Below are 13259 nucleotides of genomic sequence, written 5' to 3' on the forward strand. Positions count from 1 at the left end.
ACGATTCCTAGGATTACGTGTAACATTGCGTCTGCGGAGCCAGAAAATTGATCCACCGATTGGTCTCAAAGGAAAGTTATTTATAAGTCAAAGAGTATCGTATTGCATCGTTCTTTCTTTATTCGAAGCACTCGGGAACGTTCGCTGTAAACATTTCCATTGTATCGCGATCAACGAAGAATGATTCGTTTCGTAACTATAATCGCATTTTCATCCATAATGGACAAGACGAAACAAAGCGAAAGGAAAGTTGTACGTTCTCAATTACTCCTATACGGAACAAAGATCAGAAGTTATAAGTTATAGTCATAAGGGGCGACTTAATTGAAAATTACCAAGACACTTGACATCACGCGTTGCTCGTGTCACGTAAAATAAAAAGCAGGAGGCTCGAACGAAAAGAAAAAATTAAGATAACAAAAAAAACGAGAGAATTTATTTCTGAATTTACACTGACTGCGATTTTGTTCTGAGCTCCAGCCGTGACTTTCCAAGACTGAAACTCTTACAATTTGACTTTCGGTAACATCTGTTTCTTCTTTGTTTGTCATCCCTCAATATCCCCACTACCCTGTAGGCGTACGTGACCGTTGTCACACTTCTAGGACATTCGGTGGAAGGACCGTTAGGATACAGATGACTCATTAGGCACTTCGGCGATATACATTGTCGCCAAGGCCGCCACATCTCTATCTCCATCATCGGTCCATCGGATTTGAAGTATGCCGGTCGTGACACTCGAGAGCGAAGTTACGCGGATGTTTATATCGTCTGGGAGTCCCAGAGCAGCAGTTAAGGGTTAATATCGAGAGCGCAGCGATGGTAAACGTTATAATAATACAAAGTTCCGATATTCTCTAACTCTAACCATTCTACAAATTTCATCTTTAAACGGTATCGTGATCTGGTCCTGGTTTAACCAATTGGCTGTTTTCCACGAGTATACTCGTCACGAAGAGATGGCAGTATTTTACGTTACGACGAGCCCTGTCAGTACTAAATTGAAAAATAAAACAGTCGTTTCGTAACAACTTAATTCTATATTATAACAGCCACCCGTATTCCGTGTTCGACGAGTATACTCGCCATCGCTTACTGTTCGCGACACACTTTTAGGTACACGCTTTTCAAAGAGGTCGCAACCGCTAACTGCTAAACTTTTTTATTCTGACATTGAAATTTAACAAGAATAAATCAATATCAGCGGCAATTTCAGTTCTATCCTTGGCACGTAAATACAATATAATTTACCTTTAACGAAAATGAATGCAATTATTCGTAATTATTCGCGATACTATTTACTTATATATTTTCCTATGTTGTCTTACGTATCTGTTATTTGTAATAGATGAGATCGAACGAGAAATATTAGAGGATCAGCAGCAGGGTTAATTTATCAGTGTAAAAATATGCGCAAACTTCCACGATCCAGTTATAACACGCGATATAATTCGCTATTTGCTTAGCTCGCTTCGCCAACTGCCAGCCTCGCTATCTATGTCCATGAGGATCTATTAAGATTATCATTTTAATTACACGTTGGTTGATCGAACGGCCAACGAGAAACGCGGCCGACAATTTTGATTAAATAGCCGCTAGCGTTACCGAGAACACGGCTCGTGTAAAACAATTTCGTCAGACAATTTTAGTTATCGGATTTGTTCGGCGAGACGCGCAAACAAACCGGCTTTCACCTCGTCAAAGGCTACGTTTCACGCGAAACTCGCGCCAGTTACAGCGTTAACTTCCTTTGTAGTATTCATGGTGAAATCGCCAATTCATTTCCACCGTCTAACGAGAAAGACGAAACGGACGTATTCTCGGTGAACGCTTCCCTTTCGCGTCTCTGCCGTTCTTCGAATCGCTCTGCTTCAACGCAGTACAACCAGCCAGCTCTCTCGTTCGACAGCTGACAAATTGCCTGCGTAACTTGTTTGCCGCGACCGCGAGAACTATGTTTTAAGTCGAATGATCGTCAGATGTTACGAACAATTGGAAATTATCTTCATTTCCCATATCGCTGGCCGATGCTCACGATCTGTTCAGTTTGGAAAACATGGAACAGCTCGCTGGACGATTAGTTTGAATTTTACGGAATCGCGTTTGAGGTGGAATATGCCGAGATCGTAGAATCGTTGATGTTCGACTGCTCCCACGAATACTCTGGTGTCTGTACGTTTTATCAGTCGAACCTAACATTTCTCAGTGACGGATAAGTTTCTGTTCTGTCGCGCAACACATCTGCACGCCATCCCGCGCGGCTTGCCAACCAACGGTCTATCTGCCGTCCTTCTAACACTCCAGAGGCCCAAGGACCCACTATAAAGTTGCAATTCTAGCTGCATTGTTCGCACACATGGTCTAAGCACATCTGTTTGCCAGAAAAGACTTTCTAATTCCAGAAGAGTTTTCGGCCGGTTTTTAGAAAGGTCCTTGGGTTTATTACGTGCTCTTCAGAATTACGAAGAAAGCGGAGATATACCTAACGAAAAATCTGAGTTTCCCTGTAAACAATGTCGCCTAGGACCCAAGTTGGTAGGAGGTTTCTTCCTCCTCTCTTCCTTCCTAACATTGGTCCCAACCAATCGACATCGCGGATTGTTGCCCTCACTTTACTAACTAAAAATGTAAGCAACGAATCCGCGTTCTTCGTTCAAAGGGCACACCCATACCAAGCTTTCCTCCGTATTTACATTAGAATAAGCTTCAGAGTTTTCCATCGTCTCTCACGGTGACTAGAGTTCCTGCATTCCCTATAACTCTCACCGTTTCTATATCTCTCAGAATTTCCTACCACAGTCAAAGATCTAACTTCTAACATTAAGTCTCATACCGTGTTACTTTCATATCTATATTATTGCAGCGTGATAAGTTATTAAGTGTTTATATCTATTCAATCGTGTATACTAAGTGTTGGAAATATATATTTTAACTCTGTGAGCCACAGTGTTATCATACCTGAATCACCCCTATTATCTTAATCGAAATACGGGGATCGAACTATTCGTGGTGTCGATCATTCTAATCGTAACGGGAATTTACGACTCCCGTTGACGCGTATTCTAACGACCGCGTCTCCCCGCGATAGCTCGAAAAAACAGTTTCTTTTTAAAAAATCTACACATTCTTTTCTCTGTTCGAATAGAATAGAATAGAATTCCGATAAATAAGAATTTGGTATGAAACTAACAACGTTCCAGTCGTACAGAAAGAAAATACAATTTAATTAAAAACGTGGGAGGTGGTGTAAGAATCGGCGATAGAATTCATCAAGAGTACGTGACGTTGGAAAAGCTACAGTCACAGATGTTAGAAAATGGAAACGTGATATTGAGAATTATGTAAAGCACGTGGATTGCTCGAATGATGGGGTAACTGTGGGGAAACCTTAAATACACTGATGTAATGGGATGGTTTCGTTGTGATAAAGACGATAATAACGACGATTTTATACAAATGGAAACAGCCAGCTAAAACGATAATGGAGAGGCACTTTCCCATGCCGAAGCACCCACGCCACTCGAAAAAGGGGCTTCGATCGTATAAAATTCACCGCGCAAAAGCTCCCAGGTACAGAGAAAATGTAATTTTACGCAGTTATTTCTACCGAAAGAATCATGTGACGTGGTGCTTAAAAAGATATGGAATGTATAAATATTCAAAAAATCAATTTTATAAAATTAAATCTATCGATCCATTAATAGGATTAAAAGAAAGGAATACATCCGAAATGTACACAAAATTGAAGGAAAGGAAGATTTGTATAAAAATTGTAATAATACGATGCAGCAATTTCACGATACCATTTAATTAAAGTGGGTGTATATATTTTTGAGAGCATCCTCTGTATATCAGAAATATATTACGAAATAGAAATATGTTATTACTGGTTTTCTGATGAGAATCCGAAGTGTATCAAAAATTTAATCGGCGTAGATATTTATCGACGCAACAGTTGCAATTTCACAGATACAAATATCTTGCGAGTTCTCTCATCGTCGTAATTTGTATCTCCTTTATATACATCGTCTGTCTGAATATTCTTTCTAATATTCTAAATAGACTGTAGATTTTGATGCAAATTCATATTTTTGAGGATATGATTGAAAAGAAAAAAAAAAGAGAAGTAAAGAGTATTTTGTATATTTTATATTTTCTTTCGTATCACGTGCATTTTGTACAATTTTATTGAAATTGGATTACAAGAGCCAAGCAAATCGAACATCAAACGGACTACGCGTCGTGTGTTACTTTATAGGAAAATCACGACGATGTCTGTAACATTCGTAGTATTTTACGATCCTATCTACGATAGCAATTAAAAGTTCATCAAACAGATGATTACATCACGTACGAGCCATTTGAAAGTCAAATTGTTCCATTTTCCGAAAATTTATTCTTTCTAACTCTTTAAGAGTATTACATCGTGGCTTATTAACATACTAAATAATAATTGACTGTTCGAATAGTTTGATGATTTTTGGAAAGTACGTGTCCCTGATAAATATAACTTCTACGCACACTTCCAAATCCGTTTGAAATTTCATCGATACGATCAAGTTAGGCGTGTCTCGCTACAGTGCTGCAATGATCATTTCGAAATGCTTCGTATATCATATACGCAAAAAGTTTCCAGCAACGTTGAAACAGATTCGCGAGCCACGTGTAATTTATTTATAAAAGATTTTTGCAACTGTCGAGACATCTTGGTATCTGTTAATAATCGTTGAGATATCATTGCAATCAAGTAAGTGCACTGTATCATACTTTTATAGATAGCATTCTTTTTTACGGATGGAAAGCCGTCTGATGGAAATTTGTCTGAAATGTCCGTCGTAAAATTGCATTTTCGCGGGCAACAGAAAACAATGGAATTTTGTACAAATGCGCAATACTTTAATTAGCGCAAAATTCCATTTTCCCCGCTGGGAAATTGAATTTTCTATTAAAGCGTGATACGTTTAATCAGCGGTGGCGTAAATTCAACAAACTAACAACTGGAATATTGACTTGTCACAATTTTGTGACACCGTATATGTCGTTGATACGTTCCAGTCTGGTCGTATTTACAAGTTCAGAAATTTTGCAACTATTTTTTCATTTTATCCGTAACGAGAATAGCGAAGATAAGACAGGCAAACGTGATAAAACGTTGAAAATTCGGTTACAGGGAAATCGAATAAATTCGAAGTTGAAGAAATTAAGAAAAAGTCGAAACGAAGCAAACGCGATTCCTTAAGCCACGATGTTAAGGGATTTTATAATCTTTCCGGTGACGTCTTCGACGTGGAATACCCAGAAGCTGAGAAATTGATTCTGTACGATGAAAAAGACGATGTCTCCACAGAATACAACGATACAATAGTGGAAGAATTATCGATCGACGTAAATCCTGTTGAGAAATGCTCAGTTGGTATGACCGCTAGTTACTAAAAGGTTACTAGGGTTATGTTGGTACGACTCCTAACGACGCTCTTTTGCCATAGGAGTCGACCACGCCTTAATTGCTAAGACGCATTGGGAGAGTTTAGACGTTTGCTGTGTGATTTGGTGTTTTGTATAAGAGAGAAAATAAAAGGTGTGATAACCAATCCGAGTGGATCCGAGATTGATTATCAACCCCAACCTATATAAAATAACAAATCCCGAGGAAATTGGATACTTCTCTGGTCCTAAATGGCAAAGGAACAGATTATCAAGTAAGTCAAATATTTTTCCAAATGCCATTCTTGTACAATCGTTGCTTTTCTACTTACCACGTACAATATAGCGGTTAATAAATTAACGAATCATCGAATATTACTGAAAGAAAGAAATTGTACTGATATTCCAATCTATCGTGTACAAAAGTAATAATAACAGCATGTAATATAAGAATAGCTTATCTTCAGCCTTAAAAGGAACTCGGTTTACAATTATTCTCCCTATTGCGTTCCACTCTCGCTTGATCTTCTACACGTTCATCTATATTTCGCTGTTTTTAATTTATTTTATTATTCCCTGTCTATTACACATATGTATATTGTCCATTGCACGAATCTTTATCTATCTTGCCTAATTTAATGTAAAAAAATAGAAAAATAGAAAAATTTGCTGGAGGAATACGTTTACCAAAATTTGTCAAGAATTTTAAAGAAATTTGCAGGATGAAATTCACGGTGATACCGAATTGATATTTTTGAAATTATACTTTTGAAATAATTATTTATATCATAATAATTATTCCACGAATACTTGCTCGTAGATATTAATTTATGCTTTTAATAATCATGCGTTTAAGCTATCAAGTCGAGTCGAGTAGACTTTCTAATTTCGTGGAAGATAAGTCGATTTCTAAGATAAGTCATTTCATAGAGAAAAGACCAGCTGCTAAGGATTCGCCGCCACGATGGCTAGAGCTTGGAATAGCTGCTGATTACTCCGTGGTAGATTTTCATGGAATTCGAGTACAGCAATATATCTTGGCTCTTTTAAACATCGTAAGTAATACCAAACGAAATTCTGTTATTATACTTAGATATAGAATACCTTCTCCTACATATGTACGCAAGCAACCGGGAAACATAGGGCAGAGTTATGCGTATCTCTGTATTTTCAAGGTACGCTACTTGCTTTCAAACATCTCGATCGTATATTCGGATGGAAGCTCTGTATTTTCTGTTTACACTGTTCAAAGCTTGCACGTATCTTTTAAAAAGTTCAGCGAATAATTTATCCGTAATGGAATTTTGTAATCGATTAATTTCAGCCATTCGGTAATTGGTTTTCCAATGCTGTTGAGATTAATAACGTACATTTCCTAAGATAAATATAACGAATAAAATTAATTTTTTAGGAAAATTATATAAGATACGATGTATTTACGAGAGTTTTGAATAATAATTTATTTGTAAGGCTGTAATACTGTTTTAACGCCTGTTACATTTTCGTACGTATTTTAATCCTAGGTCAGTGCAATTTACATGGACCCATCGCTCGAATCCAACATGATTCTAGTGATCGTACGAATGATTTTATACGCGGAAAAACGAGACGTTATGGTAAGCGATTTCCATTAAATTAAATCATTTAACTAAAGTAGTAACTATCTGAGATACGCATATGCGAGTGTCAATTATTTTATTTTCTACTTATCTGTACAGTGTATGGTATATAAATTATATAGGTCAAAATATCTGCGCATGACGTTCTAGATCGATAAAATGCAACGAGTTCCATTTTGTTAAATTGGACAACCGTGAACGATCCCTTGGAAACAAATTTCCAAACAAACAATTTTCACGGATCATTGACAAACCTCGCATTTATCGTGTATCCGAAATATCTGTATAATCGACTATTAAACCTTTTTCATCTCTTAAGAATCTTAATTTAATGTTATAGACCTATGATAATATCATTGATATACGACACTTGCGATTCCTTTTACTTTTCTTTTTCTGCTATTCTTCTCTGCTGTTGAATCAACATTTCAACATTTTTCAGGAAGATTAAAATACTAATAGCGTTACAAGTTACATTTGATTACAATCAACAACACGATTACTTGCACATATATTTATTATCATTGACGAATATTTATATATAGTATATAATGCATGATGTAATAATAAATATAATATATTCGTAATATTTGCTAGCTTTTATTAAGAAAATATTAATAAATTGTCGTAGGTCCGCCGTGGCGATGCCAGACGATCTCTCGAGAACGTGAACAAATGGAACAGAAAGATGCTGTCCTCGAAGGACGTAAATCACGATGTTGCTGTATGGTTGACGCGATTAGATATAGGAGGTCCTTCGAGATCGTGCGCGTTAAATCGAGACGAAGGCTTGACCAGCGCCTTTATCATCGCTCACGAAGTAGCACGCATGTGAGTGTCCCACATGTTGAGATATCGTTGGCAAACTGAAATATTTATAACTGGCCTGGGTATTTACGCAGAGACCGTGTGTTATTTATTTATGCAAATATGTACTTGTACGAGAATAATTTGAAAAATGAAATCTCCATAGAAGAACTTATTATCTTTACCGAATATCACAACGAGTACTGTACTTTGAATCTGCCATAGATTTTTGCGTATTATGTGCGTTCTTGCATTCCTCCTTTCACCTACGATGGCTCTTAAACAAGAAACGATATCGTAACGAGAAATACAACTTAGCTGAGCGTCCACTTTGGTTCCACTAGTGTTGTCCAATACGACTTTGTGTTTGACCTCGCTATTAGGGGACTTTTTACCCAACGTTTCCTTCACGGCCTTCACTACCTTCGATTTATCGAACTTGAGACTTAAACTGGCCGTTACCAAATCTTCCGGCTTTTTCGACATCGGTTGGTGTCTCTTCGTGAACCAATTCGACGGAGCCATAAAGGTCGAAATAGCGGCTTTCGAGGATCCGCTAAGCTTACTTTTAGCTCCGTGCAATGTCGACACGTCGAAGCTGTTGGAACGGAAGCTCTTCGATCGACTTCCTTTCTGTTCGGTCGTTTTTCCGGGCCAGTTTGATTTGCTATCGTCCCGCGAACTCGGCGCTTCCTCGCCGCATCGGTTGATTTCCGTCGCGGAAGACGCTAACGAGCTTAGGATCGATATCAGATCCGTATTAGAGCAGACAATGCCCGCAGCACCGGAAACGGATGCACTCGCGGCTCTTGGCAGTTCCGAGACGCGCTTTCGGAGAGAAGACGTCGGCGAAACCGACGGAGTAGGCATTTCAGAGAATCGTTGTTTCGGCTGTTGAGTGTAACGTTGAGCGGAACTGTTACCCTCCAGCGGCTGTATTTCGTACACTTGCTCCGTCGACGTCCTGTACATCCTTAAGCGCACCTGGCAAACGGATTGCTTTTATTCGAAAGACAGTTTCTTTTTTATCATAATTCGTGCGTTATGATACATGTTTCGATGATTGAGCCGTTAAGCGTGACAAAGCGATGGAATTGTTTTGCACAGAAATTCTTCAACACGTTGAGTGTTTAGGTGTTTAGGTACGCAAATAGACTAGAATATTTTGCAAGAATAAAATGTCTTGGTATGGTACGCTTTAATCTATCTATCCAAGTCAAAATAAGTATAAAAATCGCGTGGCAATCAACATGTTAAAAAAAAAAAAAAAAAAAAAAAAAAAGAAAAAGAAAAGGAGAAACAGATGCTTCTGATTGTTTAGTGCATTTTCATAAAATCTTCCAAATGTTTAATTCTCATAGAATAAAAGGGAGAGCATACGTTTGAATCTCAGCAGATTTTATTAATTCTTTGAAACCATAAATATAATATGAGTATTACATCAACTTTAGTTCATACATGTAACAACATATTATTCTGCACGTAACAGTTACATTTAATGAAACATTTATTTATCCAGTAAATCCATATTCTCTATTAAACGTTCGTTTATTAATAAAACTGCCATAATCGTCCACGCATTGTTCGCTTCCTTAATTATTTTTCAAAGTATAACGATAATCAATGATGCAACAGAAATATCACGTAACATCCCAACAATCTTACATGAGATTTTAGCTGTTTTTACTATACAAATTAAGTCATTATTAAAATAAGTCATTATAATAATATATATATGTCGGAGATGAAAGAACACCGGAACCTTCCCTTTGGAACTTTGGGAAGACCCCTAGTATTGAAATTTAGATTTCACCATAGCCGTATTAAGAAACTGTTGTCATTCGATCCGACTGTATTTATTTGAGATTTATGATAGTGAGCTCGGGCTCGAGGCGACAATCAGTCGCCGAACGTAGCCGCGGTCAAAGGGATGAACGTTTTGTCTAACAAAGGCATGAAGTAATTCTATAGCTCTTCTTAAAAGAAATACTTGGGACAGGGCACGACGGTAAACGTTTCAATGGTTTCTGCCCCGTGGCTCGCCACACGCAGACTTTGTCCTTCGGGTAAGGTGATTGCCAGATGCCAACGCATCTTCACAGTATATGTTTAGCTGGGCGAGGACCGGCTACGAATATTAAGTTTCAATTATACAAAGTCTTTCAAGTAGACAAATAGCCTGTGCCCCCACTACGGGAAGATAAGAGAAATCTATCCTTCCACGAACGACGCTTCCCGCTAGCAACTTTTCCCAAGGACAGCTAATATCTTTCTCTAACCACCAACATGGAAATTGACCAATTAACAGCAACTTCAATTTCCCTCACCCTTCGAACGAAGACTTTTCTCCGCGAATCCGATGATCTCTTGGCACTCTCATGATCGTGCCCTTGGGCACACCCATCATAGATTTCTTCGACAGCGTCACCGCGACGGAGAGCCACTCTCTCTAGTGCGATCTCATCGGCAATCGACCTGTCTTTCGTATACGTAATAATTGCCCCTTGCTCTAACATACAGTGTAACTTAGACGCTAACGAAGGGTAAAGTTCGTCATCCCGTTGACCGCGGATTCGTTATTGAGCCTAGGATCATTGTCATTTGCTTCTCGAGTATCTAATTATCGCGATTACTTGACCAATTCCATCATAGTCATATTTGCACTAGTAAATATCTCCTCTATTGCATAACGATCACGTCTAGCGCCAATAGGGATTCGTTTCACACCCTTAAACCTAACTCTAATCTTAACGCCAACCCGACATATATATATATATATATATATATATATATATATATACATACATATATATATTTTATACATACATACATATATCAATTTTTATACACATAATTATACATATTCATTTTCATTTAATATTTTCATTTAATAATTTAATAAACCTTCGTCCCGCAAAGGCAAATAAATTCACGTATAACATTTCTCTTCAGCGGCATTGTTCTAGGATTGTATTTGTTGAAAGAAGGATAGCATTAAGCGCTGGAATAAAGAATGACGAATCGTTATTCTTTAACCATCGTACTTAGACACATATTTATTGAGCTACTTGTATTTTAATCGAAGTCTAATATCCTCCATCTGTAGGTGTAAATATTACTGCCGTTGTTAATGTTATTTAAGTTTTACTACTGGAAAGGACATTTAAGTTTGAAGGCAGGCAAGTCTACTGTTCTTAAAGCTGACATTTAGACATCTAAGATTTTTTGTGTCTTTATTGACAAAAATATATTTGACTTTGCATATCTAAAATAAAGGATTTGCGTTATATAAAATAAATAGATCATCTTTCTTTAGAAAATTCAATGTGGTGAAATTAGAATATGAGATAAAAGAAATACTATGCATATGATTTGATTGAAATTTTGAAAGTGTATAGACCCTGTTTTAGAAATATGAGTATTAATTCGGTAGACTATAAATTTATATTACAAAATTAACTGTTTTCTACTTTTGTTGTACTTTTCTTCTACTTTCTGGACATTTTACTGAAAATGCTGGAGATTTTAAATCAGTAATTAATAAAGTGAATTCATAAAATAACTTTTAAACGCATTGCTATCTAAAGTACAAATTCTTACGTTTTTAAAAATATATTCTTATAGTTATTGTATGTAACGTACTTGAATCTTTACGTGTATGGTTAAAATATTTTGTCCGCATTTTATTCAGTCATTTAAAATATCAAAGCAAACTTATTTCAAGTGAAAAATAATCCTTATTCCTATAAGCAGTATTCATTACAAGAACTAATTTTACATATATAATCGTAACAAAAAAGAAACATTAAACAGGCATTTATAGTTATTGACATTTATCTTTTGTATGTTCATTTACGAGGAAATGGTACTTAATGTAAAAGCGACTGGATTTCATATTTTTAACTATTGTGTACATGTATTGAATCTTATTGTTCTTCTTAAAAATTAAATGAATACTCATAATCCTAAAACATCCTTTCTATGTTGTACTAGATATATATACAATTAAAATGTGTAATAATGTGAATGATAAACTAGTTCGAATAATTATTTTGCTTAAACATAAGTTAATTGAAATCAGATGAATGTTATACACGCATTATACCGTGCATTATGAACTATTGATTGATTGATGCTCATATTTAATTATTAACGAGAAAATTAGAAAAATCAAATTGAATTTAATCTGTCCTTCTTATATTTATTAAGATGAGTTCTGGGGCTTGAAACACTCGAGATTAGAAATTTTGATTAATGTTTCACATTATGACTGGACGCTTGTTGTAATATCTTTTGTACGAGATACACTATACATACACAAGATCAAAATGGAATTTCGAAACGGTCGTATCGTTCAACAAAAATCTCTTTTATCTTTGATCCTCTTCATAAAAATGCAATTCTCCTTTACAGAACATCATATAACATTTATTGTACGATATATTGTTCAATTATATTTCGAAATTTTCAGCTTCGAATCTTTGTTTAATTATACTGTAGAATTAAATATCATGCGTTATTTAAATATAGAGATAGACTAAACTTTTGTCCACATTTATTAAAGCTGTACAAACTGAGATGTTTAAATTTGCGAAATTTCATGGACTTTTATATTTAATTTTTCATCATGAATCCCGCTTTGCGATACAATACATATTAGATTTATAATATCTTAAATTTACAGTACCAATGCTGATTTTATCTGAAACTATTTGTTTGCAAATGATATCTTTCTTCGTTGGAATTACCCTTCACTTATAAATTAATAATTATTAATATTGAACAGTATTGTTAAACTTCAATAAAAATAGGATCGATAACTAAATGTTAGTTAAAGAAACTTCCTATTACAGGTATAACAAATCATATTGAATTTTGTTTAGAAAACAATAATAAAAATGGGTGTCTTTTTGTGAAAATAATTTACAGCATATCACTCGACTTATTCATATAAGAGATATTAGTTTGTTTAAATACCCTGTTGCACCCTTTTATTCATTTTCAACCCAATTTTTTCACAACATTAAAAAATATTTTAAGCCTGAAGAAAAACATGAAAAACTTCTTATTAGCATGATTTCATGCTAAACATCCTCTTCGTAAAACATGGAAATGTTGCAGGATAACAAATCAGAAAAGATATATTAAATAAATCACAGTTCAGGTATCTATAACATGTGATTCTCTTAACAAATCTGTTTCATTCATCAAGCAACTGCAAAATTTCCGTAAAATCAGAAGCGGTTTCACAAATTATAGGCATTCGTAAACATGATAGATAAGAGTTAGTATCGCGGCGTTTTAGAGTATCTATGAGCGTAATATGGAAAGTAAAAAGATGTATAATAAAAATAGTTCACTTTCCAAGCTATCACTAACATTGTAACGAATTATTATACATATAACGGC

At 35.8% G+C, this 13259-nt stretch overlaps 1 protein-coding gene and 2 long non-coding RNA genes across 6 annotated transcripts in view; all 3 read left to right on the forward strand.

Annotated features, from left to right (window-relative positions):
• Window positions 1-13259, forward strand: part of LOC126914800 (A disintegrin and metalloproteinase with thrombospondin motifs 3-like) — a 62882-nt gene that overhangs the window by 43339 nt on the left and 6284 nt on the right. The gene's annotated exons all lie outside the window — the stretch shown is intronic.
• LOC126914936 (uncharacterized) lies at window positions 1566-3878 on the forward strand. Its single transcript, XR_007709956.1, has 2 exons — window positions 1566-2172; window positions 3151-3878. It is a non-coding gene; the product is annotated as an uncharacterized LOC126914936 (long non-coding RNA).
• On the forward strand, window positions 5468-7803 carry LOC126914843 (uncharacterized). Of its 3 annotated transcripts, none has more exons than XR_007709855.1 (4): window positions 5468-5699; window positions 6355-6479; window positions 6948-7040; window positions 7675-7803. It is a non-coding gene; the product is annotated as an uncharacterized LOC126914843 (long non-coding RNA). The 3 variants fall into 3 exon arrangements; XR_007709857.1 differs by lacking the exon at window positions 7675-7803 and adding an exon at window positions 7194-7627; XR_007709856.1 differs by lacking the exon at window positions 6948-7040 and having other exon boundaries at window positions 5470-5699.

The sequence above is a fragment of the Bombus affinis genome, chromosome 3 (assembly GCF_024516045.1).
Source record: "Bombus affinis isolate iyBomAffi1 chromosome 3, iyBomAffi1.2, whole genome shotgun sequence".
In the NCBI taxonomy this organism is placed as follows: domain Eukaryota; kingdom Metazoa; phylum Arthropoda; class Insecta; order Hymenoptera; family Apidae; genus Bombus; species Bombus affinis.